This window comes from Stenella coeruleoalba (assembly GCF_951394435.1).
Source record: "Stenella coeruleoalba genome assembly, chromosome: 4".
Classification (NCBI taxonomy): Eukaryota; Metazoa; Chordata; class Mammalia; order Artiodactyla; family Delphinidae; genus Stenella; species Stenella coeruleoalba.
This window is the reverse complement of record NC_137149.1, coordinates 58,867,743-58,893,974: the sequence shown is the minus strand read 5'-3', so window position 1 is coordinate 58,893,974 and position 26,232 is coordinate 58,867,743. Positions and strand designations below refer to the sequence as shown.

General features: G+C 35.9%; 1 long non-coding RNA gene across 1 annotated transcript in view; it reads right to left on the bottom strand.

Annotated features, from left to right (window-relative positions):
* LOC307185367 overlaps positions 1–25,283 on the bottom strand; it is a 74,895-nt gene extending 49,612 nt beyond the window's left edge. The window contains exons 1-3 of the long non-coding RNA XR_013828025.1: positions 25,056–25,283; positions 23,985–24,127; positions 22,539–22,681 (exon numbers count right to left, since the gene is read on the bottom strand). This is a non-coding gene — a long non-coding RNA (uncharacterized lncRNA). The remainder of the gene's footprint in view (positions 1–22,538; positions 22,682–23,984; positions 24,128–25,055) is intronic.
* Positions 25,284–26,232: the final 949 nt, after the last annotated feature.

The following is a 26,232-nucleotide window of genomic DNA, read 5'->3' as shown; positions in this document are numbered from 1 at the left end:
GATTTCATTGATTTGTTAAAACTATCAAATGGTTTACTTAGTAAAATAAATATTCACTTCAGAAAATAAAATAAACCAATTACTGTACGTAGTTTCATCCACATCATTAGAAGGCATTAGACCATTCACTTAACTGCTCAAACAGAAGTAAAGACTCTCCTTTTCACTCTTGCGATCACATCTTTTTTGTATTCCTGAGGCTGTGCACCATAAATATAGGCATTGAGAGGAAGGAAAAAAAAAGTGAGATGCTAGCAAATTTAAAAATTATAAGAAACAAAAAACCTAAAAGTGAGAAAACATTACTCTTCTATTTGTTTGTTTCTCTTGTCTACATACCTCAATGCATTTATTTGAGGAATAATAAATTACACTATACAGGTTTATGGCAGAAAATGTGAAATGAGAATAAATTAAATATTATACTATATATTTATTTATTTTTCATATATTTATTGACCACCTACTATGTGCAAGGTGCTAACCTTACCACTGTTTACATAGCTGCATTTGCATAGATGCATTTACAGTTATAACAAGACAAGAAAGCACTTTTTTGAGCTTGAAGTTTAGAATAAGAGACAGAAATTGAAGAACCAATTACACAATTATTTTATTAAAATGCCAATAAATATTATATTTATTTTAATAACATAAGAACTTCAGTCATAATATAAGGACTTAAGTCTAGAGGTTTGAATAAAGTTTTCTCAATGAGATCATGAATGAATTGAACTTTGAAGATCTGTGGCAATAAGGTAGGTGAGAAAGAGAGAAAAATTCATTCCAGGAAGAGGAAAAGTCATGGCAGAATGTTTTTAGGTAGAAGGGAGAATGAATCATTTGAGGAACAATGAAATATGTCACGAAGAATATAGGGTGGAAAAGGAGCTGTGTTGGAGACTCTGTAAAGAATAAAATGAGCAAGGGTCAAATCATGTATATTCTCCTAATTCATGTTAAGATGGCAGTTTTTATCCCACACCAATGGAAACTGTTAAAATTTTGAAACAGGGTCCTGGTGGGGGGAGTTAGTATTTCCATTGTGTACATGCTTTGGCTGCAGTATGAAAAGCAAATTAAAGGAGGGAAGAATGCACTCAGGGAAACAACTAAGAAAGAATACATTTCCTTAGGTAGAGACTAGGTAGAAAGGTCTAGGCTGGTATTGGTGGAGATACAGAAAAGCAAAGAGATTTGAATTATTTAAGGGTTAAAATAGGCAGAACTAGATAATTCATAACTTGTAGGCTGTGATGAAAGAAAGGTGGGGGAATTGGGACTTCAGGTTTATAGTTTGAAAAACTAGGTGTTTGGAAGTATCTTTCTATAAAATGGGGACAACATTTCACTTTAAAAATTAATGTTAGAGAAGGATCAATTTTGGTATAAATTTTGAAATGCCAATTAGATATCCAAAGAGGTGAGAAAGTATGCAGGACAACATGTGGCATTTAATATGCATTTAGTATGTAGTAGCTTAAAAATGAATTTGTGAATGAATGAATGAAGAAAACAGCATGATATTTGTTTGTTATAAAGTATAAATACTTATCATAAAAAAGTGGAAAATTGAGTTACTTGCGAAAGGTCATCTGGAAACATAAAGGAAATAATTAAAATAAAATGGAAAAGAAGCACAAGCTTTTATTAAATTATGCTGAGACCAGTACCTATTTATTTTTTAAATTGAAACACTTTTCTCTGAACTTATGATACATTGAAATTCATTGAAAATATTATTCATACACATATCTAAGTCAAATACATAATCTACCAAATAGTTTCTGGCATATATTTTCATTTTAGTATTTCTTCAGAACATCCTATGAAAATACATGAGATAAATGGGATTTATAAGGAGCGACTTAGCAATTTTTTGGATAAATAAATAAGAAATGAAAATCTAATTTAAAAACATATCACAAGACTAACTTACTTGTTATATACATAAATTACATTTTAATAGATCATATACAGAATGTTTCTTTTACATTTCAATTGCATTTGTAAGCAATGTTGTCCATCATCCAATATTATTTCTTAATAGTTGTGTCTTACCTTTGTTCAGTTTTTACTATTGAATTTGCTATAGGAGATTATGTTTGGTAATAAGATTTTAAGTATAACAACATTATATAGGGATATATATATATATATATATATATATATATATTTTTAATTCAAATGAAATCTTTTTTCCAAGTTTACAATCAACCATTTCCCTCCATAACTTAATTTACTGGAAATAAGGAGCATACAGGTAATACATTTCAGTGATTCAAAATTCTTTAATAGAGGAAAAATTACATCTTAGCTTTGAGAAAAGTTATTTTCATGAATAAAATGATTTTTATATTCACAGATCGTAAGGTAGTCATTCTGCGGTACATTTTTAGATTTGTAACTATTTTTGAGTGGAAGATCATGATTAAATCTAAATCCCCAATTTCAGTGATGGGGTGAACATCAGAATTGTTACTTTGATATCCTTTGATATTTAGGTTGAGTTGAGGAAATATAATTAAAAACAGAATCTTCCAACCTTAAAAGCCTCTCCACAAAGATAGAAGAGAAAGAAAACTATAAACCAGAATGTGATATATATCACAGGTAATCCACCAAAGAGACTGCAGAAAGAAAGAAACAATATCTTTTTATACAGCTAATCAGATACTCCCCATTACATAAATGTTCTCAAGATAAACAATAACTAGTCTTCAGGTAAGAGACTTGACAACAGCATCTGTTCTACCAAGTTCATCCTAAACTCACTTGGCAATGGGGTGACCATGTGTGTTAGCTAACTGGCATTATCCAGTGGAAACATAAACATCTTGTATCCTTATGACAAGAGCTAGCTTCCCAACTTGGAGTGAGGCACCCACTGATGTTAGGTTCCTACCCTCCCACAAAACTCAGAGATACAGCTGATGTCTTCCTTGATGATTACATGTCAAAGATGTTCCCCAGGTCTTGAGAAAGACACTCCTGGGTCTTAAAGCAGGCAAGAAGCTTAATTAGCTTTAAAACAACTTACATACATTTCAAAGTGACAAACAAGAAGCTTATAATTACAAGTTTTCTCAAGCAAATGCTCTAAGAAGAGAGAAGTCGTGGTCAGAGGAGTCTCTTAGCTATGTTCAACATGAAGAATTAAGTATCTTATTTTTAATTCTTATTTATTTGCCTTTTCCAACTCCTGCCTGTGTTACTATTAAATAGTAACAATTTTATAATTATGTCCATTGCTACTTCTACCATTCTCTGGGAAAACTGCAGCCATCTAAATATCCAGTAAATACACAGTGAAATATAAAGCAAAGCAATTATCAAAATTGTGATGGAATAGCAGAATTACTGATTCTTTAAAAACTCAGTACATTATTTGCCTTTGGGAAATAACCTTTGACTATATCATATCAATGGTAAAAGGTTAAATGAAATTCTTAGTTAGCAATGAATAACAATTTTTCCTAGTCACACATGAATTTTACAAATTGTTGTGATATCTTTGTTGCCTGGGCTTTCAATGAATAACTATCTAAATATTGTGTGGTGGATCCTTATGAAGTCTTTCCCCACCTTAGCATAAGGAGTAGCTTAACTCTGTATCCTAATAGTCTAAATTTTTAATTAAGTTTTTCTTGCAAGGCCTAATAAATTTCTCCTGCGTTTTAGAGAATTACATAAGTACCATTACATTTATATGATTCTAGGTCCTTTACTAATTGTTCTATCTTTACAAATAATTTCCCCAGATATGAAACACAATGATATCCATGGCCATCATCTAGTATAAAAGTCTTATTATGAGGCACCCATTGAAAGGTACAGATTGAAATTCTAGTGTGTAATGTATATGGCTCTAACTGTTTTAAGTCTTTAGGACAAACCCATCCTGTGGGTGTTTTTGTTTTGTTTTGCTTACTTTGGGTCTAAATCAATAGTTATACTATTATAACAGTTAACAAAATCTCCCTGAATAACAGGCATTAATATTTATTTATCGACCTATATTGGGACTAGAGAGAAATTGCACCCTGAAATTAACCAAGTAACATTAGCCCTGTCTTTTGCAATGTCTATATTACAATTCCAAATTTCTGTTTTTCTATTAATTAGAATTTTTACATCATCTTTCCAATCAAACCAGTTAAAATATTCGTGTTTCACATTTCAGGATTGAGTAGCTGGAGGCATGTTAGTCACTTTTACTTTGTTATTATCAAAAATTACTAATGAAGATGATCTCTCTTTTACTCTGTCATTAATCAGATTGTTGGACTTATAAGTCCAGACCCTGCTTATACTGGCAGGACAGTTTAGAGCTGATGGGAAATGAGACTGTGGGAGCCATTACTGGGAGGACAGAAAGAAAACAAAAAATAACAAGTAATTTCTGTTTTCTAGTAAACTGTGATTCTTAAAGTAATCAAAATAACCTCACTGTGATTATGACAGCAAGACAGTCTATGAGAAAAGTAATATGTTTTCTAGAACACTTGTTTTCATTTGAGTTCAGTACTAGTATCAGTTAGTCTTGAAAACTTAAGTTTCAAATCCTTTGTGGGAACCACAGTCCAGTCCTGTTGTGCTGGCATTACATGGGGAAGCAGGAATTCTTGTGAGTTTTTGTTAACTCTGAGAGCTGAACGGATGATCAGTAACACTTGAAAGGCTCTTCTCAGCAGGGTAACAGTCTATCTTTCTTACAGAACACCTACGTGTAGATGAAATATCCCTGTCCATAGGGACAGGTCCTTCCAGATCCTTATGGCTTTAAGTCTCAGGGTTTTTATGGAAGAAAGAAGGCCTTTTAAGTATTGAAAATGATTGTGATTATGAGAAGATTCACTGAAGTCCAATAGAGGGCATGATCTCAGACTCTAATTCATACATTCAAGGCCTGCCAAACATACATTCAAAGGGAGAGATTCTGTGTTTGTGTGCAGGGGTCATTCTAGCAAGGCTAACGGTAAAACTCTGGGCCATTTCAACCAGTTAGATAGATGAATCTTAGCCAATGAGTTTTTTAAGAGTTTGATTCAATCATTCTACTTGATTGTAGTCTAACAGACGACCATACTGTTACCTCAACACCAACTGATCAGAGGAGGGTTACATACCCTTCAGCCCTCCTCTGAAATTCCAAATTTGAGGAAGGGTGTATGATAATGTATAGGAATCTGCAAACATTTGCATAATTCCTGGACAACAGTAGAGATAACACAACTTTCATTATTGTATTCAAATGCTCTGGTATTGAAACTATGCAGAACCCTGTCGGGCCCTCCCGGGCACAAAAGCCTTTCAGTGTCCCCTGTTCCCCCTGTTTCTTATTTGTATGAAAAAGGCTTTCAGCCTCCTAGACCTTCCAAAAGGCAGATTCAAACAGCTACTAATTAAGAGAGTGAGGGAATGCAGAAAGAAACAATAGTGCAGTGATGGGGAACCTGGTCCTGGTTCATCCTCAGGGGAGGTACATAACAATTTGATACATATCTCTGGGTTCTTCTATGGGAACTAAGCAGCCCCCCAACCCCACCCCAGATGGAGGATGATAACTTCAGGCTGAACACAAGCACCTGACTCCAGACTGGTTGGAACAAGAAGGTTGATGATTGACATTCCAGGAACACCATACTATTATCTCACCACCAACCAATCAGATGAGGGTTTCACACCCTGCAGCCCTGCCCCCAAATTTGGCCTATTAAAACTTCTTCCCTGAAACCCATTGGAGAGTTCGAGTCTTTTGAGCATAAGCCACCCGTTCTCCTTACAATAAACCTTTTTTAATCAGATGATTTTGTTTATGACACAACATCTAATCAAGCTGTGATATAGGAATTGTTTTTTTAGTTAATTCCCATGATCCAGTCAAATTTCTTCTAGCCCCTTTTATAATCCATTTGCCTATTTTTTCTATGAAGCATGTTTTTGGAAATGGAAAAAATCTTTCTTATTGTATTAAAAGTAAAACTTCTAAATTTGGAGTCTGTCATGTTTTAATAACAGCTTCCACAGCTCTCTATGCAAAATGAATTATTGATATTTTAGCATGCAATTGTAAAGCCCCCCACAAATTTCTATGAGATTATTCAGTTCCCATTGAAGTAAAAATCTTTTTAAAAAATTTGCTTTATAGCATGACAGATACCAAACATATAGTTATTAGTTATATGCATATATATAGTTATATATATAACAAATTCATGAAAATTCATAACTATTCATGGAAAGTGAATATACATAAATATATAAATGAATATATTCACTTTAAATCTAGAACCAAGAATTATAGCTCTACTACCTGCTATTAACTTGTCTGCTTGTGCAGATTTAATTCCAGACAACACTTCAGCTTCCAGAATTTTGTAAGTTACCAGAGCATAGGAAGTTATAAGGGAGCCACTTTTATCCTGAGTACAAGACTCTTGAGTAAGCATTGTTAAATATGCAAAGTGAGTCAGAGCATCAGATAAATCAGGTCAAAATTTGGAATATCCAAATGTTAAAATTCCCCAAATTTGGAATCCCCAAACCTGGGAGAAAGGTGATAGCCAATTTCAGGTTTCAAAAGCCTCTTCATATTCTAGGGGCCAAAGCAGAAATTTGGAGAATTATCATGTAAATCAGCGGTTTTTCCTACTCCGCAAAAACTAGAATCCACTGTATAATATTGTACTTGTCCCCAAATTGTCTAAATTTTTTCACTGTTAGTAGTCGATTATATCTGCAAAGTGAGTTACCGTCTAGATTGTAACATTCTGTGGCCTGTAGCTGACAACAGATGCCCTCAGTTAAGCAATATTGCAATTTGCCTAATGGGCCTCTTTGCTACTGTGAAGCAAAGAAATGTCACAAAGCTAAAGTGTCAATTTTGCATTTTTCTCTAATTTCTGAGGCTACCAAAAAGTTTCTAAATTTGAATAATTATAGATTCCCCTGAGGAAAACATCTCTCTAGGTTTTTGTTTGTGTGTTTGTTTGTAAACGACTAGAGAAAATAAGAGTCCCTAAATCTTTGAGAGATCCTGTATCATAAATATTGGACTCTTCACAAGAAAAAGGAAACAAGATTCATATCCTAGAGGAAGAGAAAAAAAGAAGGAAGGAAAGAAGGAAGGGAAGGAGGGAGGGAGGAAGAAAAAAATGCAGAACATAGATCAATTACAGAGAAAAACTTTGTAGACAATAGTACTGAAGTCAGAAGAAAAGAATTGCAGAATTAGAAACTATATGAATTAATGGAACTACAAATTATTTACTTCTCTAAAATCTTGTACAAATCTATATAAGGGTCATCTTTATCAAATTTCTCTTTCTTCTTTATTGGAAGTATGGGAGTATTACAGAATGAGTGCCCTTTTAAAAAGTATCCTTTGTTCTTCTAAATTTTTTATTACTGATTTTATTATTTTTAATTGAACCCCTAACAAAGGATATTGTTTTACATATGGCCATGACTTATCCTTTGGTAAATGGTTTTTACTGATTCTATATCTCAAATGAAATCAGTATCATTATTCCTTAGGGCCCAAGTGATACACATCAATTGGTTTCAGCTCAGGGTGCTCTTCCAGCACGGATGACTACCACTCTCTCCAGATCCTTTTTCTTTCAGCAGGCATATATGGTAACTAAGTAAAATGCCTTTTCTTAAGATGCTCCACTGTTGGGCCTTCAAAATACAGAAAATGGTAGCCCTTCTAACAGCAGGTCTCTCCCCAGTAGATTTACAGGAGAATCAGATGCATGTTCCTCAGTCCGGGTATCAATCTGTATGGGAACCAAGGAGGACCCAGTAGATTTACAGGAGAATCAGAGGAAAGTAATGATGCATGTTCCTCAGTCTGGGTACCAATCTGTATGGGAACCAAGGAGGAAAAGGAACAAGAATGAAAAGGAACATGACTAACAACGTGACAGCTGCATTGGTCCTTTCTTCACCAAATGGAAAGTGAGAAATTCCTGAGAAAACTTCATATTAAGCAGAACCAGTATCACCAGTTCCCACCTATGATACCTTAAATCTGTTTCCTTTTAGTAGTTTGCCAATTATTCCCTAGCCTTCTGGGCTTCCCTGATTCCCTTGCTCCTGCATCCTTCAGCGTCTCTTTCTACAATCCGTCTTCCAATATTCTGGTTTCTTGTAAAAATGGCATTCATTCTCCATTCTTCCTTTATTCCCTTCGTAGGTTGGCCAGAGCAGGGATTATTCTATTTGCTTTAGGAAAGAGTTCTGAGCAGCCAACCCAGCAATCTTTGATGTGTTCCTTGTCTTTCTCTAGATTATCGCAAAACTGAGTAGTTGCTGCTAAAATCTGAGTACCAGTGTGCCTTTGCCATCCTACCACATTTTCCTTAACTTGGTTTTGGAGAGTCTGCATGAAAGCCAAGATAAAGGTGGCTAGGGTTAGTGGGCTATTTTGATCTGATCTTGGATCCACGCCAATAAATTTTGTGAAAGCCTCAACAAACTACTAATGGAAATCAGCTGAGAATAGACCCATTTTTCTGGGTATAATGCTACAACTTCTTCCAGTTCATAACAATAAGACTTCAAGTACTGCTTTTAGCCACCCCTTTCACTGGGTCTCTAACACCTTCAGATCTTCCATACTTGTGTGGGTGACAGATAATCGTCTTCCCCTGGTCACAATAACTCCTTGATGTGGTGATCTTTGGAACCCCAAAGTTCTTGCTCTATAAAAAGAGCAAAATTGGCTGATTGCAGACTTCCATAAGGTAGCCAGTATACATCTCCACATGTGGGGCAGTAAACTGAAAAAAGGCTTTGGAGTAATTCAAACTTCTGGGGCACAAGGGAAAGAAGGCTTTAAGTGAGTAACATCAGCTGATAAGGAAGGCATGGGAATGACTCAGGAGTCCTTGGGTAGCTTTTCAACAGCATCATCTTTGTTGGTGGTCCAAATAGGAAGGGCTTTTTCAGACAAGAAAAATGTAAATTATATGGCACTTTGGCTTTCACTCCTGTGTTGACATTCATCTGATTAACATCTGGTTTGTTTGCCTTTTTTTCAAGTGACTAGTGCTGCTATTCTTCATCCTGTTGCCTTTATAGGGGACAGTTGTTTATCCAAGTTCACAATTTCTTCCTGATCAGGTCTCCTTATCACATTTGCTCTCCTAGCTATCTGGTGTAGGTATGATAAGGAGGTGGAATCTGGGCTAAGCCAGTGGGTAATCACATCTGTGTCCTCAAACAGAACAAATTATCAGCTAACAAAGTTGTGTCCTCATCACTCTTTTTAGGAAATGCCTTAATGAAGGGAACCATCTATCTAAAAGGTCATCACTTCCCCCTTCTCTAGAATCATTCTGAGGCCATGAGGGATAAAGACAAACAAAGAAGAGGGAGCTGATAGAGCAGAGAAAGGAGGAGAAGCCTTCTGTGAAAAGGAAGGTGTCTTTAATTCTTGCATTTCCTCTTCCATTCCTCTCAATATTTTCTTCTAGCTATCCAAATTATTTTTACTTTTATTTTCTTGGAATGATATTCTAAAATACCAGTAATTCATTTGTTTGAGATGAGGGCTGTATTAATTTTCTAGGGATGCCATAATGAAATACCACAGACTGTGTGGCTTAAACAACATCACTTCCCCATTGCCAGAATTGTTGGAGAAATTAATTTAAAACAAAATATCCCCCCAAGGCTGAAAATTTCTCCACAAAGTGAAAGAGAAAATTTTAAAAATGTATGATTGGGTAAGCATTAGCCCAGAATGTGATGCTATCACAGGCAATCTACTATAAGGATTGCAAGTGGAAAGATACCTCACCCTTTTATATAGTCAACCAGTATAACCCATCACGTACATCTTCTCAAGATAAACAATAACTAGTCCTCAAAAAGATGACGTGACAGCACTATTTATCACAGAATTAATTCTAAATTCATTTCGTAATTAGGGTGACAATCTGTGTTAGTTAACTGGCTTTATCCAAAGGAAAAATAAAATTCTCATGTCCTTATGGCAAGAGGTAGTTTTACAACTTAGAGTGAGGCACACCACCCAGGTTATGCTGTCCACAGGGAGTTTGGATAGCGGTGCTATCTTCCTTATGACTACCTTTCAGAGAGATGGTTCTGGGGTCTCTGAAAAAGATATTTCTGGGTTTTAGATCATATGCACCTAGTAATACTAGTAAATATTTACTTATACAATGAATAGTTCTTTACTACTACTTTACTAGACAATATAGTAGGCACTGATTCATCATTATCATCTTCATCATCATCATCTTATAATTTCTGAGCAGAAGGTACATTTTGTGGCTTTCCCTCATGCCTGGAATCTTTTGTGGCTTTGCATCTATGGGAATGATAATAAATACACTATTACTCTCATAAAGATGAAGAAACAGGAACACTCTTTAAATTATTTACCCAATATCACAGACCAGTTCTTGATAGGGTAGAGCTGATAATTTTTCTAGGTCTAAGACACAGACATCATTGGGATATACATATTTTGTTCACAGATTTTTTCTGTGTATAGATTTTCATGTGGTATTAAAACTCACTCATGCCTTGACATACTTAAAGTGATGAAAGGGAAGAACCTACAACCAAGACTACTCTACCTGGCAAGGATCTCATTCAGATTTGATGGAGAAATCAAAAGCTTTACAGACAAGTAAAAGCTAAGAGAATTCAGCATCACCAAACCAGCTCTACAACGAATGCTAAAGGACCATCTCTAAGTGGGAAACACAACAGAAGAAAAGAACCTACGAAAACAAATCCAAAACAATTAAGAAAATGGTCATAGGAACATACATAGTGATAATTATCTTAAACGTGAATGGATTAACTACTCCAACCAAAACACACAGGCTTGCTGAGTGGATACAAAAACAAGACCCATATATATGCTGTCTACAAGAGACCAACTTCAGACCTAGGGACACATATAGACTGAAAGTGAGGGGATGGAAAAAGATATTCCATGCAAATGGAAATCAAAAGAAAACTGGAGTAGCAATACTCATATCAGATAAAATAGACTTTAAAATAAAGAATGTTACAAGAGACAAGGAAGGACACTACATAATGATCAAGGGATCACTCCAAGAAGAAGATATAACAATTATAAATATATATGCACCCAACATAGGAGCACCTCAATATATAAGGCAACTGCTAACAGATATAAAAGAGGAAATCGACAGTAGCACAATAATAGTGGGGACTTTAACACCTCACTTACACCAATGGACAGATCATCCAAAATAAAAATAAATAAGGAAAGAGAAGTTTACACGACACAATAGACCAGGTAGATTTAATTGATATTTATAGGACATTCCATCCAAAAACAACAGATTACACTTTCTTCTCAAGTACGCATGGAACATTCTCCAGGATAGATCACATACTGGGTCACAAATCAAGCCTCAGTAAATTTAAGAAAATTGAAATCAAATCAAACCATCTTTTCTGACCCCAACCCTATGAGATTAGAAAGAATTACTGGGGAAAAAAATGTAAAAAACACAAACATATGGAGGCTAAACAATACATTACTAAATAACCAAGATATCACTGAAGAAATCAAAGAAGAAATCAAAAAATACCTAGAGACAAATGACAATGAAAACACGATGATCCAAAACCTATGAGATGCAGCAAAAGCAGTTCTAAGAGGGAAGTTTATAGCTATACAAGCCTACCTCAAGAAACAAGAAAAATCTCAAATAAACAATCTAACCTTACACCTAAAGGAACTAGAGAAAGAAGAACAAACAAAACCCAAAGTTAGCAGAAGGAAAGAAATCATAAAGATCAGATCAGAAATCAATGAAACAGAAACAAAGAAAACAAGAGCAAAGATCAATAAAACTAAAAGCTGGTTCTTTGATAAGATAAAAAAATTGATAAACCATTAGCCAGACTCATCCAGAAAGAGAGGGAGAGGACTCAAATCAATAAAATTAGAAATGAAAAAGGAGAAGTTACAACAGATACCACAGAAATACAGAGTATCCTATGAGACTACTGCAAGCAACTCTATGCCAATAAAATGGACAACCTGGAAGAAATGGACAAATTCTTAGAAAGGTATAACCTTCCAAGACTGAACCAGGAAGCAGTAGAAGATATGAACAGACCAATCACAAGTAATGAAATTGAAACTGTGATTTAAAATCTTCCAACAAACAAAAGTCCAGGACCAGATGGCTTCATGGATGAATTCTATCAAACATTTAGAGAAGAGCTAACACCCATCCTTCTCAAACTCTTCCAAAAAAATTGCAGAGGAAGGAACACGCCCAAACTCATTCTATGAGGCCACCATCACCCTGATACCAAAACCAGACAAAGATGTCACAAAAAAAGAAAATAACAGACCCATATCACTGATGAATATACATGCAAAAATCCTCAACAAAATACTAGCAAACAGAATCCAACAACACATTAAAAGGATCATACACCATGATCAAGTGGGATTTATCCCAGGGATGCAAGGATTCTTCAATATACACAAATCAATCAATGTGATACACCATACTAACAAACTGAAGAAGAAAAACCATATGATCATCTCAATAGATGAATAAAAAGCTTTTGACAAAATTCAACACCCATTTATGATAAAACTCTTCAGAAAGTGGGCATAGAGGGAACCTACCTCAAAATAATAGAGGCCATATATGACAAAACCACAGCAAACATCGTTCTCAATGGTGAAAAACTGAAAGCATTTCCTCTAAGATCAGGAACAAGGCAAGAATGTCCACTCTCACCACTATTATTCAACATAGTTTTGGAAGTCCTAACCACGACAATCAGAGAAGGAAAAGAAATAAAAGGAATACTAACTGGAAAAGAAGAAGTAAAAATGTCACTGTTTGCAGATGACATGACATTATACATAGAGAATCCTAAAAATGCCACCAGAAAATTACTAGAACTAATCAATGAAATTGGTAAAGTGGCAGGATACAAAATTAATGCACAGAAATCTCTGGCATTCCTACACACTAATGCTGAAAAAACCGAAAGAGAAATTAAGGAAACACTCCCATTTATTACTGCAACAAAAAGAATAAAATACCTAGGAATAAACCTACCTAGGGAGACAAAAGACCTGTATGCAGAAAACTATAAGACACTGATGAAAGAAATTAAAGATGATACCAACAGATGGAGAGATATACCATGTTCTTGGATTGGAAGAATCAATATTGTGAAAATGACTATACTACCCAAAGCAATCTACAGATTCAATGCAACCCCTATCAAATTACCAATGGCATTTTTTACAGAACTAGAACAAAACATCTTAAAATTTGTATGGAGACACAAAATACCCCGAATAGCCCAAACAGTCTTGAGGGAAAAAAACAGAGTGCGAGGAATCAGACTCCCTGACTTCATACTATACTACAAAGCTACAGTAATCAGGACAATATGGTTCTGACATAAAAACAGAAATATAGATCAATGAACAAGATAGAAATCCCACAGATAAACCCACGCACCTACCATCAACTAACCTATGACAAAGGAGGCAAGGATATACAATGGAGAAAAGACAGTCTCTTCAATAAGTGGTGCTGGGAAAACTGGACAGCTACATGTAAAAGAATGAAATTAGAACACTCCTTAACACCATACACAAAAATGATCTCAAAATGGATTAGAGACCTAAATGTAAGACTGGATACTATAAAACTCTTACAGCAAAACATAGGAAGAATACTCTTTGACATAAATCACAGCAAGATCTTTTTTGATCCACCTCCTACAGTAATGGAAATAAAAACAAAAATAAACAAATGGGACCTAATGAAACTTCAAAGCTTTTGCACAGCAAAGGAAACCATAAACAAGATGAAAAGACAACCCTCAGGATGGGAGAAAATATTTGCAAAAGCATCATTGGATAAAGGATTAATCTCCAAAATATGCAAACAGCTCATGTAGCTCAATATAAAGAAACAAACAACCCAATCCAAAAATGGGCAGAAGACCTAAATAGACATTTCTCCAAAGAAGACATACAGATGGCCAAGAAACACATGAAACCTGCTCGACATCACTAATTATTAGAGAAATGCAAATCCAAACTACAATGAGGTATCACCTCACACCAGTTAGATAGAGCATCATCAGAAAATCTACAAACAACAAATGCTGGAGAGGGTGAGGAGAAAAGGGAACCCTCTTGCACTGTTGGTGGGAATGTAAATTGATACAGCCACTATGGAGAACAGTACGGAGGTTCCTTAAAAAACTATAAATAGAATTACCATATGAGTCAGCAATCCACTACTGGGCATATACCCAGAGAAAACCGTAATTCAAAAAGACACATGCACCCCAATGTTCATTGCAGTACTACTTACAATAGCCAGGTCATGGAAGCAACCTAAATGCCCATCGACAGTTGAATGGATAAAGAAGATGTGGTACATATATACAATGTAATATCACTCAGACATAAAAAGGAACAAAATTGGGTCATTTGTTGAGACGTGGATGGATCTAGAGACTGCTATACACAGTGAAGTAAGCCAGAAAGAGAAAAGCAAATATCATATATTAATGCATGTATGTGGAGCCCAGAAAAATTATACAGATAAACCGGTTTTCAGGGCAGAAATTGAGACACCGATGTAGAGAACAAACGTATGGACGCCAAGGGGAGAACGACACGGGGTGGTGAAGATGGTGGTGTGATGAATTGGGTGATTGGGATTGACATGTATACACTGATGTGCATAAAATTGATGCCTAATAAGAACCTACTTATAAAAAAGTAAATAAAGTTAAATTAAAAAATCAAAAATAAAAACTCATTCATGCCAAAAAATTAACTTTTCCAAGTATTTTATTTGAGCAACTCTCATTTCTTACTTTAACTTCAAGGATTTGATAGAACATTTTCTCTTACTAAAAAAATTTTGAAGGGAAAAACAACACACAAATTAGAAAATATTTTTCAATAATTGAAACTTCTTCCTTCTTATTGCCCTAAATTCTGAGATAGATGAGTCCCTCTCTGGGCTTGCTCTTTAGAAGTTTCCACAAGTTACAGCCCTCAAATTATTTGAGTACATCAGCATCTTTTTATTTTTTTAACATCTTTATTGGAGTATAATTGTTTTACAATGGTGTGTTAGTTTCTGCTGTATAACAAAGTGAATCAGCTGTACATATACATATATCCCCATATCTCCTCCCTCTTGTGTCTCCCTCCCACCCTCCCTATCCCACCCCTCCAGGTGGTCACAACGCACCGACCTGATCTCCCTGTGCTCCTTCCCACTAGCTAGCTATTTCACATTTGGTAGTGTATATATGTCCATGCCACTCTCTCACTTCATCCCAGCTTACCCTTCTCACTCCCCGTGTCCTCAAGTCCATTCTCTACGTCTGCGTCTTTTTTCCTGTGCTGCCCCTACGTTCTTCAGAACAATATTTTTTTTAATTCCATATATATGTGTGAGCATACGGTATGCGTTTTTCTCTTTCTGACTTACTTCATTCTGTATGACAGTTCTGACTTACCTCACTCTGTATGACAGTCTCTAAGTACATCCACCTCACTACAAATAACTCAATTTCGTTTCTTTTTATGGCTGAGTAATATTCCATTGTATATATGTGCCACATCTTCTCAGTACCTTTTCTTTCAGGATTTGGTGCTCAGTGCTGAAAAAGGACCTCTCTAGTGACTAAAATACTTTATGCTCCAGAGAAGCCCTTCCTCACAAGTTTCACCCTATGTTCCCAAAACAGGGACAATTGCATCTGAAGGTTATGAAGGTTGTGGATTACACTCCTTCTAATGTGTGTCTAAGCAGTGTCAGAAAAGGACACTGCTTTTCAAAGAGTTCTACTTAAAAGGAAAATACAAATTTGAGATCTGATTTACAGCTTTGTAATTATAGTTAACCATACTGTATTATATAGTTGAAAGTTGCTAAGTGACTAGGTCGTAAATGTTCTTACAAGGGAGAAATGATAATTATGTGATGATCTTATGGAGGAGTCAGCTAATTCTGCAGTGGTAATCATGTGGCAATATATATATTCTACCAAATCAACACATTGTACACTTTCAATTTATGCAATGTTACATTTCAATTATATCCAAGGGGAAAAAAAAGAGAAAAATATCCCAAAGGATAAATAGACAAAAAAGGAAGAAAGAAAGAAAAAGATACCCATGATGTACTGTAGGTTTTGGATTAGTTGCACCTGGTCACTATTAAATATTTTTAATATTAAATAATTTATATAACCACTATATTTATATATCTATAGGGCTTGTGTGCATAAATGATTACTTTTTTTTTTAACTTTGGCACATTGACCATTAGAATTGTGAATGGTTTTATTCTTATAATATGTAATGACATAATTTATGTTTTAAAAAATTAAATTAAATTTTCAACTCAATTATCATATTTAATTTTAATAATTTGTTATAATGTATATTTTGTTTTAACTTAGATAATCTTAGTGTTTTAGAGGAAAATAGTTATACATAAAAATACTTTCATTTTCATATTAATTTAATTTACATTGTTGAAAATGTTTTCAAATTTTGTTTGTTTGAATACAATTGCATTTCAGTGAGAAGAACACTTAGTATGAAATCTACCCTCTTAACAAATTGTGAAATGTGTAATATAGTATTACTAATAAGAAAAAATTGAAATTATAATGGAGTAATCATAGTTCAGGCATACAGAAATGAAGTCAGGTAGCCATTGAGGTTCTGGTCTCAGACACATCCCTGCAACGCTGAGAACATGAATTTTCTCTTAACTATATCAAACTCAAGGACACCACCAGCTGTTTCAAAACAATATCTGCTGGCAGATGCTAGCTGCAACCTTGTAGTTTCAAAGTTTTCCCCCTCTTCACAACTACATAATCATTTCAAATCCCTACCAATTCTTGCTTAACAAGTGCCCTTACTTCTTGCCAGCTCCAATCGTAATTCTTGACAATTTATGTAACCTTGTGTTCTTTTGCCTTTACAAGCTTCCCCTATTACGTAGTCCAGTGGAACACAATTCAAGAGCTTCTTGAATCTGTGTCTCGTAAGCTGCAGTCCTAACAAACCTCAAATAAACGCCTTTTTATTTCAACCAGGTCTCTGTTCTTGGAATTCTTGGTTAACATTAACTATAAGCATTATGTACATCAGCCCTTTAGAAATTTTTCATCTAGCATACTGAAATTTTGTACCTTTTCAACCATCATTTCCCCATTTCTTTCACCCTGCAGCCTCTGACAATCACAATTCTACTTACTGTTTCTATCAGTTTGACTATTTTAGATACCTCATATTATTGGAATCACACAGAATTTGTCCTTCTCTGACTAGCTCACTTCATTTAGCACAAGTCTGCCAGGTTCCCCTTTAAATTCTATGGATAGTTGGGACCAAGTATGAGAGAAGTATGACATTTACATGTATCATATTTAAGTGTTCTATTTACATTCTAAAATTTGGAAACAATAAAAGTGAGTTGAATTGTATCAAATATAACCCTTAAAATACATAACCAGAAAATTACAAATTTTCATGATGTAATTAATAATTCAAGACATACAAATGAGTTAAGAAAGTTATCTTTACCAAATCTCTAACTTCAAGGCATCAGAAAATTCCTGCAACTTCATATTTTTCTCAAAGAGATTATTTAAAGAATTATTGCAAAAGCAATTAAAGTGAGAAAGATAATCTTTCATATTATATTCATAACTCAGAACTAGTGATTGCAATTGTGGCCTATTAGTTAGAAGACACAGAATATCATATTCATTAAATTGACAAATTGGTTAAGAAAGATGGAAGCTGAAACTTTGCTATGTTCATTGTTCCTAATTACTCAGTGTTTATACAAAAGGGGATTAACATCTGAAAACCAAGGAAGCCTCTGCTGGTATTCTTTATATTAGTTTTGGATTATTTCAATGGAAGGGTAAGTTTTGAGAAACGGGAAACAGCATGATTAACTAAGTCCCAGCTGAAGGGCATGGTTATTGGAAAACCTAATTTGCACGGCAGGAAAAAAACTGTAAAAATTCCTCATATTACCATTCGCTGGTATAGTCTTGGGTCTCATTCAAGTCCTATGTTGCTTTTATTGTTGAGTCACTTTTGTCCAGAGCCTATGTGCTGTGGCAATTATTTTACCAATTGTTTTAATTCACACCCATTTTCTATTTTTGAGTTATGATCATCTGATCTTGGCTGCTCGGGAACTACTGCCTTCAGTGTATGAATAGATTTATAACTACAGAATTGTTAAAAAGAAAACACTTTTAAGTTGTGATATTCAGGAGAATTAACAAACAAATTTAATCACTGTGTGATCTGATGTGCATTTTTTTATGTTGTTTAAATATTTGAGTTACTAAATTCATCTCTGAGTTAACATATGTGTTCTTATAGGCTTAGTAAGATTCTGGCTTTTAAATGAGTAACTTTGCTTCTTAGGTGCTTAAGATTTATGCCAAACACGCTCCAGAAAGTGGGCATAGAGGGAACCTACCTCAACAAAGTAAAGACCATATATGAAAAACCCACAGCAAACATCATTCTCAATGGTGAAAAACTGAAAGCATTTCCTCTAAGATCAGGAACAAGACAAGGGTGTCCACTCTCACCACTATTATTCAAAATAGTTTTGGAAGTCCTAGCCATGGCAATCAGAAAAGAAAAAGAAATAAAAGGAATACAAATTGGAAAAGAAGTAAAACTGTCACTGTTGGCAGATGATATGGTACTATACATAGAACATCCTAAAGATGCGACCAGAAAACTACTAGAGCTAGTCGATGAACTTGGTAAAGTGGCAGAATACAAAATTAATGCACAGAAATCTCTTGCATTGCTACACACTAAAAACAAAAGATCAGAAAGAGAAATTAATGAAACACTCCCATTTACCACTGCAACAAAAAGAATAAAATACCTAGGAATAAAGCTACCTAAGGAGGTGAAACTCCTGTACTCAGAAAACTATAAGACACTGATGAAAGAAATCAAAGATAACACAAACAGATGGAGAGATATACCATGTTCTTGGATTAGAAGAATCAATATTGTGAAAATGACCATACTACCCAAAGCAATCTACAGATTCAATGCAATCCCTAACAAATTACCAATGGCATTTTTCACAGAACTAGAACAAAAAATTTTACAATTTGTATGGAAACACAAAAGACCCTGAATAGCCAAAGCAATCTTGAGAAAGAAAAATGGAGCTGGAGGAATCAGCTGACTTCAGACTCTACTGTAATGCTACAGTAATCAAGACAGTATGGTAATGGCACAAAAACAGAAATATAGATTGATGGAACAGGATAGAAAGTCCAGAGATAAACCCATGCACCTATGATCACCTAATCTATGACAAAGGAGGCAAAAATATACAACAGAGACAAGATAGTCTCTTCAATAAGCAGTGCTGGGAAAACTGGACAGCTACATGTAAAAGAATGAAATTAAAATGCTCCCTAACACCATACACAAAAATAAACTCAAAATGGATTAAAGACCTAAATGTAAGACTGGACACTATAAAACTCTTAGAGGAAAACATAGGCAGAACACTTTTTGACCTAAATCACAGCAAGATCTTTTTTGACCCACCTCCTAAAGTAATGAAAATAAAAACAAAAATAAACAAATGAGACCTAATTAAACTTAAAAGCTTTTGCACAGCAAAGAAAATCATAAAACCATAAATGAGATGAAAAGGCAACCCTCAGAATGGGAGAAAATATTTGTAAACAAAACAACTGACAAGGGATTAATCTACAAAGTATACAAACTCATGCAGCTCAATATCAAAAAACAAACAATCCAATCAAAAAATGGGCAGAAGACCTAAATAGACATTTCTCCAAAGAAGACATACAGATGGCAAAGAGGCACATGAAAGGATGCTCAACATCACTAATTTTTAGAGAAATGCAGATCAAAACTACAATGAGGTATCAGCTAACACCAGTCAGAATGGCCATCATCAAAAAATCTTACAAACAATAAATGCTGGAGAGGGTGTGGAGAAAAGGGAACCCTCTTGCACTCTTGGTGGGAATGTAAATTGATACAGACACCATGGAGAACAGCATGGAGGTTCCTTAAAAACCTAAAAACAAAACTACCATATGACCCAGCAATCTCACTACTGGGCATATACCCTGAGAAAACCATAATTGAAAAAGAGTCACGTACCACAATGTTCATTGCCACACTATTTACAATACCCAGGACATGGAAATAACCTAAATGTTCATCGACAGATGAATGGATAAAGAAGATGTGGTACATATATACAATGGAATATTACTCAGCCATAAAAAGGAACGAAATTGGATCTTTTGCAGAGATGTGGATGGACCTAGAGTCTGTCATACAGAATGAAGTAAGTCAGAAAGAGAAAAACAAGTACCATATGTTAACGCATATATGTGGAATCTAGAAAAATGGTACAGATGAACCTATTTGCAGGTCAGGAATACAGACGCAGATGTAGAGAATGGATGTGTGGACATGGCGGGGGAGTGGGATGAATTGGGAGGTTGAGCTTGATGTATGTGAACTGACATGTTTAAAACTGATAGCTAGTGGGAACCTGATGTATAGAGCAGGGAACTCAACTTGGTGCTCTGTGGTGACCTAGATGGGTGGAATGGGGGCCGGGAAGGAGGTCTAAGAGGGAGGGTATCTATGTATACATATAGCTGATTCACTTTAGTGTACAGCACAAATTAATACAACATTGTAAAGCAAAAATACCCCAATTAAAAAAAAAGATGTTTGAAAAAAGTTAGCTATATTAAATTGCAATTATAGATTGAAAGGCTAAACTAATTTAAGGAATTAGTATGTAAATGGGGTCAAATATTTAAGGGAATTTATCAATTAATTGAATATTAGTCAATACACATTTTAAAATGTGATTTCATTTTATATGCAAATCACTTAAATATATTATTGATATACAGAAGTTATAGGTTGAAATAAAGGGGACAAAAGTAGAGTTTTCAAATTTGTAAACTTTTTGCATATAGAATTGATAAAATAAGAATAAAGATCTCTCTTTACATTAAAACTCCACTGCACATAGTTATTAATATATGTAATCATTATGTCAGGAAAGTTACTAACATATGAGTTGTACTAGACAATTTTTTCCCTTCCATTAAAAAGCATTCTGTCTTTTCTTCAGCATAGGTTTTTTGTTATTTTCTCCTACGTTAGACAGGTTCTTTGTGTTTTGTGATGGATATTTGGGAGAATGGGTAGAGGGAGACAAAAATGGAGAGGTGAAATAAAATAGAAGATGAGAAAAACATTCAGGCCAGTGCTATGGGGTAAACTTTTGATGGATTATGAAAGAGCATTATACAGAAGCATCTGTGAGATATGACAAAAGTAGATTTTAAAGAAAGTAAAGTTTATTTTTAAATTTTGCTGCATTCTCTTTAGAATATTTGGCAACACATGTCTAAAAAATTAAATTAAATTTATTTTTTATTTGTCGGATTTTTTTTGATTACATAATTGCTGAGGGCTTGGACCATGTCAATCACATAATAGACTACAATAAAATATTTTAGGATACATCAGAACATCAATCTGGTTTCATAGAGTTGGGGATCTGGATCTGAAGAAAGATTAAAATAGCATAAGGTAAAGTTTGTTACTTAAGGTGTATGTTAACTCATGCAACTCTGGGTTATGTTAAAGAATTGGGGGTCCTTTCATCTTCTGTACCAAGACCCAGAATATTTCATTTTCTGTCTATATGTAAGAATATTGATCCTCCTATTGATATCCTAGGCCATACTCTTTTAGTTGCACAATATTTAATTGCCTTTTCTTCATTAACTTCCACATAAAAAGTAAAGTTGGACTGAATATTTATTTCAAACATATGCCTGTGGGAATGTGGCTATTACAGAAGTAAAGGTAGCTCATTAGACTACCCAAATGAAAAAGTAGTCAACTGCTAGTCTGTATAAGACTACATATTCTATTTGTTACATGAGAGGTACAACATGATGTGAAGAAGCTATATGGACATAGATCCAAACATCAAAGACAGCAACACACAAAGGCATCATTCACAAGCATGACATAGAAAACATCTTGAGCATTTCAAACAATGAGACTCGAAGCATATTTATTGCTATTTTTTTGTGATTTCTACCAACATGTTGTATTTGATATTAGCAATCATCCTGCATTCTATCAGATTTGTACTGATAATTTGGTAATAATTGTGAGCAGAGAGAGTTCCTTGCACGTGTTAAATCAATTCCAAAGGAGTAGGGCACTATGCAGCCAGTTACCAATCCCAGGTAAGGATTTGAATTACATGGGAGAATAGCAAAATCATCACAGTACCAGCCACCAGGAAACGAAGTCCAAGCGCTTCTGCCCACTGCATCGTGGTATCAGTCACCAAGAAAAACACAACATAGTCAAGCAATAGATGGAATAATGCTTTACTTACATAAAGAAGAGACAGATCAGGGTCAGCTCCAATAGTGCGCTTTGGTCCCCCAGGGACAACCAGTCTCTCCCAGTGGCTGACGCAGGACAATTTGCCTACACACACCCTTCTTGTGCCTCAGTAGAAAGGACCCTGTCTCCTCTCTGCAAAAGACAGATATAACAGTGGGGTTGACCAGATGCCATATGACATACAAGCTTCTAGCTTCAAACGGCATTAATTGAGCCTGAAACAGGAAAGATAACCCCATCCAAAGTGATAAGCCTGGCTCAGGGCATGTGGGCTCTTTATCTCTTGTAAAGTAAGTGTTCCAAGCCCAAGGCCCATTTTCGAGCAGCCAGTTGTGGTAGATAGACTGCATGCACAAGACTGCCTTTCCCAGTTATATTACTGTGTCTTTAAAAAGTCCACATTGATATAATTGACACATAAATTCTAAATAATTCAAATATGGCTTACTATTTCTTCCCCTGAAAAAAAAATAATGAAATATTGCCATTTGCAGCAACAATGGATGGACCTAGAGATTATCATATTAAATGAATTAATGAATAATTAAATATCATATGATATCACTTATATTTGGAATATAAAAAATGATACAAGTGAATTTATTTACAAAATAGAAACAGACTCACAGACATAGAAAGCAAACTTATAGTTACCAAAGGGGTAAGAGAGGAGGAGGGATAAATTAGGAGTTTGGGATTAACAGATACACACTAATATATATAAAATAGATAAACAACAGGGACCTACTGTATAGCACAGGGAACTATACTCAATATCTTATAATAACCTATAATTTAAAAGAATCTGAAAAAAATGTATATATATGACTGAATCACTTTACTGTACACCAGAAACTAACACAACACTGTAAATCAACTATATTTAAATTAAAACAAACAAACAAACAAATAGGATCACTAAAAAAAAAGAAAAGAAAATGAGAAGTCCTTGCTCCCGTCATTATATCGCTACTCATCAGAAAAAATATATGTAGTTTTGGAAACGCCCACACAATATAAATATATATGAATGGCTAAAATTGAGAAATAGCTTAAGTCATTTGTTATTATTCAGTAGGATTAGTGTACATTTTCAATTTATGTTTGTTTTGTTTCTATGTAGTATTATAATATAAAAAAACAATTACCAGCAAAAACAGAACATAGAATATTTGTTTGCTGTAAATCTGAGAGACAAATGTTAAACAAGCTAGATTCAAAAACAAGTAATTCAAAAGTGAAAATATCAAGTAACGAAAAGCATTTAATCATTTGTAATCAGATAAAAATCCAGGTTGCCATAATGACAGATTAGAAAAAACAATTGTAAACAAACCTACAAACATATAGTGTGTGTGTGCAACAATATAGACTAGATCACCAGAGCAAGAGAATGAAAAATAGAGTGATCAACAAGATACGCACACACACACACCTGGTAGCAGTTTGGTTTAGGGTTGTATGCCAAATTGAAGCTTTCAGGAACTCAAGAACTTTTCATCTGTTTGTTCTATCATCTCTAGGGTCTGCCTTTGTCCAGTGATTAAAGACGGCTCATCATTACTTTAACATTCCAACCTGCAGATTGGGGAAAGAAGAATTGTATGCTTCTTTCTTTTTAAAACTGGGCCCCCAAGTTTCAAACATCATTTGTGCTTATAACCCATTGGCCAGAACCTTGTCATATGGCCACACTTATTTCAAGAGAGGTTGGGGAATGAACAGTTTAGTTAGTCAGCCATGTGTCACTTAAATCTTTAGTTACTATTGAAGAAAGCAATAGAGGACTTTGGGAGGGCAATTAGCTGCCTGCGTATCTCTCTATATGGTCCCTCTTGCATGTTTTTACTTGGAGTGTTATATGGACACTATTTTTCTAAAGCATTAATCAATAAACCAAGAACCATTAAGAAGTTATACACTTGGACGAGGGGAAGATGGCGGAAGAGTAAGACGCGGAGATCACCTTCCTCCCCACAGATACACCAGAAATACATCTACACGTGGAACAACTCCTACAGAACACCGGCAGAAGACCTCAGACCTCCCAAAAGGCAAGAAACTCCCCACGTACCTGGGTAGGGCAAAAGAAAAAAGAATAAACAGAGACAAAAGGGAGGGACCTGCACCAGTGGGAGGGAGCTGTGAAGGAGGAAAGGTTTCCATAGGAAGCCCCTTCATGGGCAGAGACTGTGGGAGGCAGAGGGGGAAAGCTTCGGAGCCGCGGAGGAGAGCACAGCAACAGGGGTGCGGAGAGCAAAGTGGAGAGATTCCCACATAGAGGATCAGGGCCGACCGGCACTCAACAGCCCGAGAGGCTTGTCTGCTCACCCGCCGGGCGGGGTGGGGCTGGGAGTTGAGACTCGGGCTTCGGTCGGAGTGCAGGGAGAGGACTGGGGTTGGCGGCGTGAACACAGCCTGCAGGGGGTTAGTGCACCATGGCTGGCCGGGAGGGAGTCCGGGGAAAAGTGTGGACCTGCCGAAGAGGCAAGAGACTTTTTCTTACCTTTTTGTTCCTGGTGCGCGAGGAGAGGGGATTAAGAATGCTGCTTAAAGGAGCCCCAGAGACGGGCGCGAGCCGCGGCTAAAAGCGCGGACCCCAGACACAGGCATGAGATGCTAAGGCTGCTGCTGCCGCCACCAAGAACCCTGTGTGTGAGCACAGGTCACTATCCACACCCCTCTTCTCGGGAGCCTGTGCAGCCCGCCACTGCCAGGGTCCCAGGATCCAGGGACAACTTACCCGGAAGAACTCACGGCACGTCTCAGGCTGGTGCAACGTCACCGGGCTCTGCCGCAGGCCCGCCCACACTCCATGCCCCTCCCTCCCCACGGCCTGAGTGAGCCAGAGCCCCCGAATCAGTGGCTCCTTTAACCCTGTCCTGTCTGAGCGAAGAACAGACGCCCTCCGGCGACCTACATGCAGAGGCGGGGCCAAGTCCAAAGCTGAGACCCTAGGAGCTGTGAGAACAAAGAAGAGAAAGGGAAATCTCTCCCAGCAGCCTCAGAAGCAGCGGATTAAAGCTCCACAATCAACTTGATATACCCTGCATCTGTGGAATACCTGAATAGACAACCAATCATCCCAAATTAAGGAAGTGGACTTTAGGAGCAAGATCTATGATTTTTCCCCTTTTCCTCTTTTTGTGAGTGTGTATGTGTATGCTTCTGTGTGAGATTTTGTCTGTATAGCTTTGCTTCTACCATTTTTCCTAGGGTTCTATCCGTCCGGTGTTTTTTTGTTTGTTTTTAATTTTTTTCTTAATAATTATTTTTTATTTTAATAACTTTATTTTATTTTACTTTAATTTCTTTCTTTTTCTTTTTTCCTTCCTTCCCTCCCTCCTTCCTTCCTTCCTCACTCCCTCCCTCCTTTCTTTCTTTCTTTCTTCCTTTCTTTTTTCTACTTCTACTAATGCTTTCTTTCTACTTTTTCTCCCTTTATTCTGAGCCATGTGAATGAAAGGCTCTTGGTGCTGCAGCCAGGAGTCAGTGCTGTGCCTCTGAGGTGGGAGAGCCAACTTCAGGACACTGATCCACAAGAGACCTCCCAGCTCCACATATTATCAAATGGCAAAAATCTCCCAGAGATTTCCATCTCAACACCAGCACCCAGCTTGACTCAACGACCAGCAAGCTACAGTGCTGGACACCCTATGCTAAACAACTAGCAAAACAGGAAT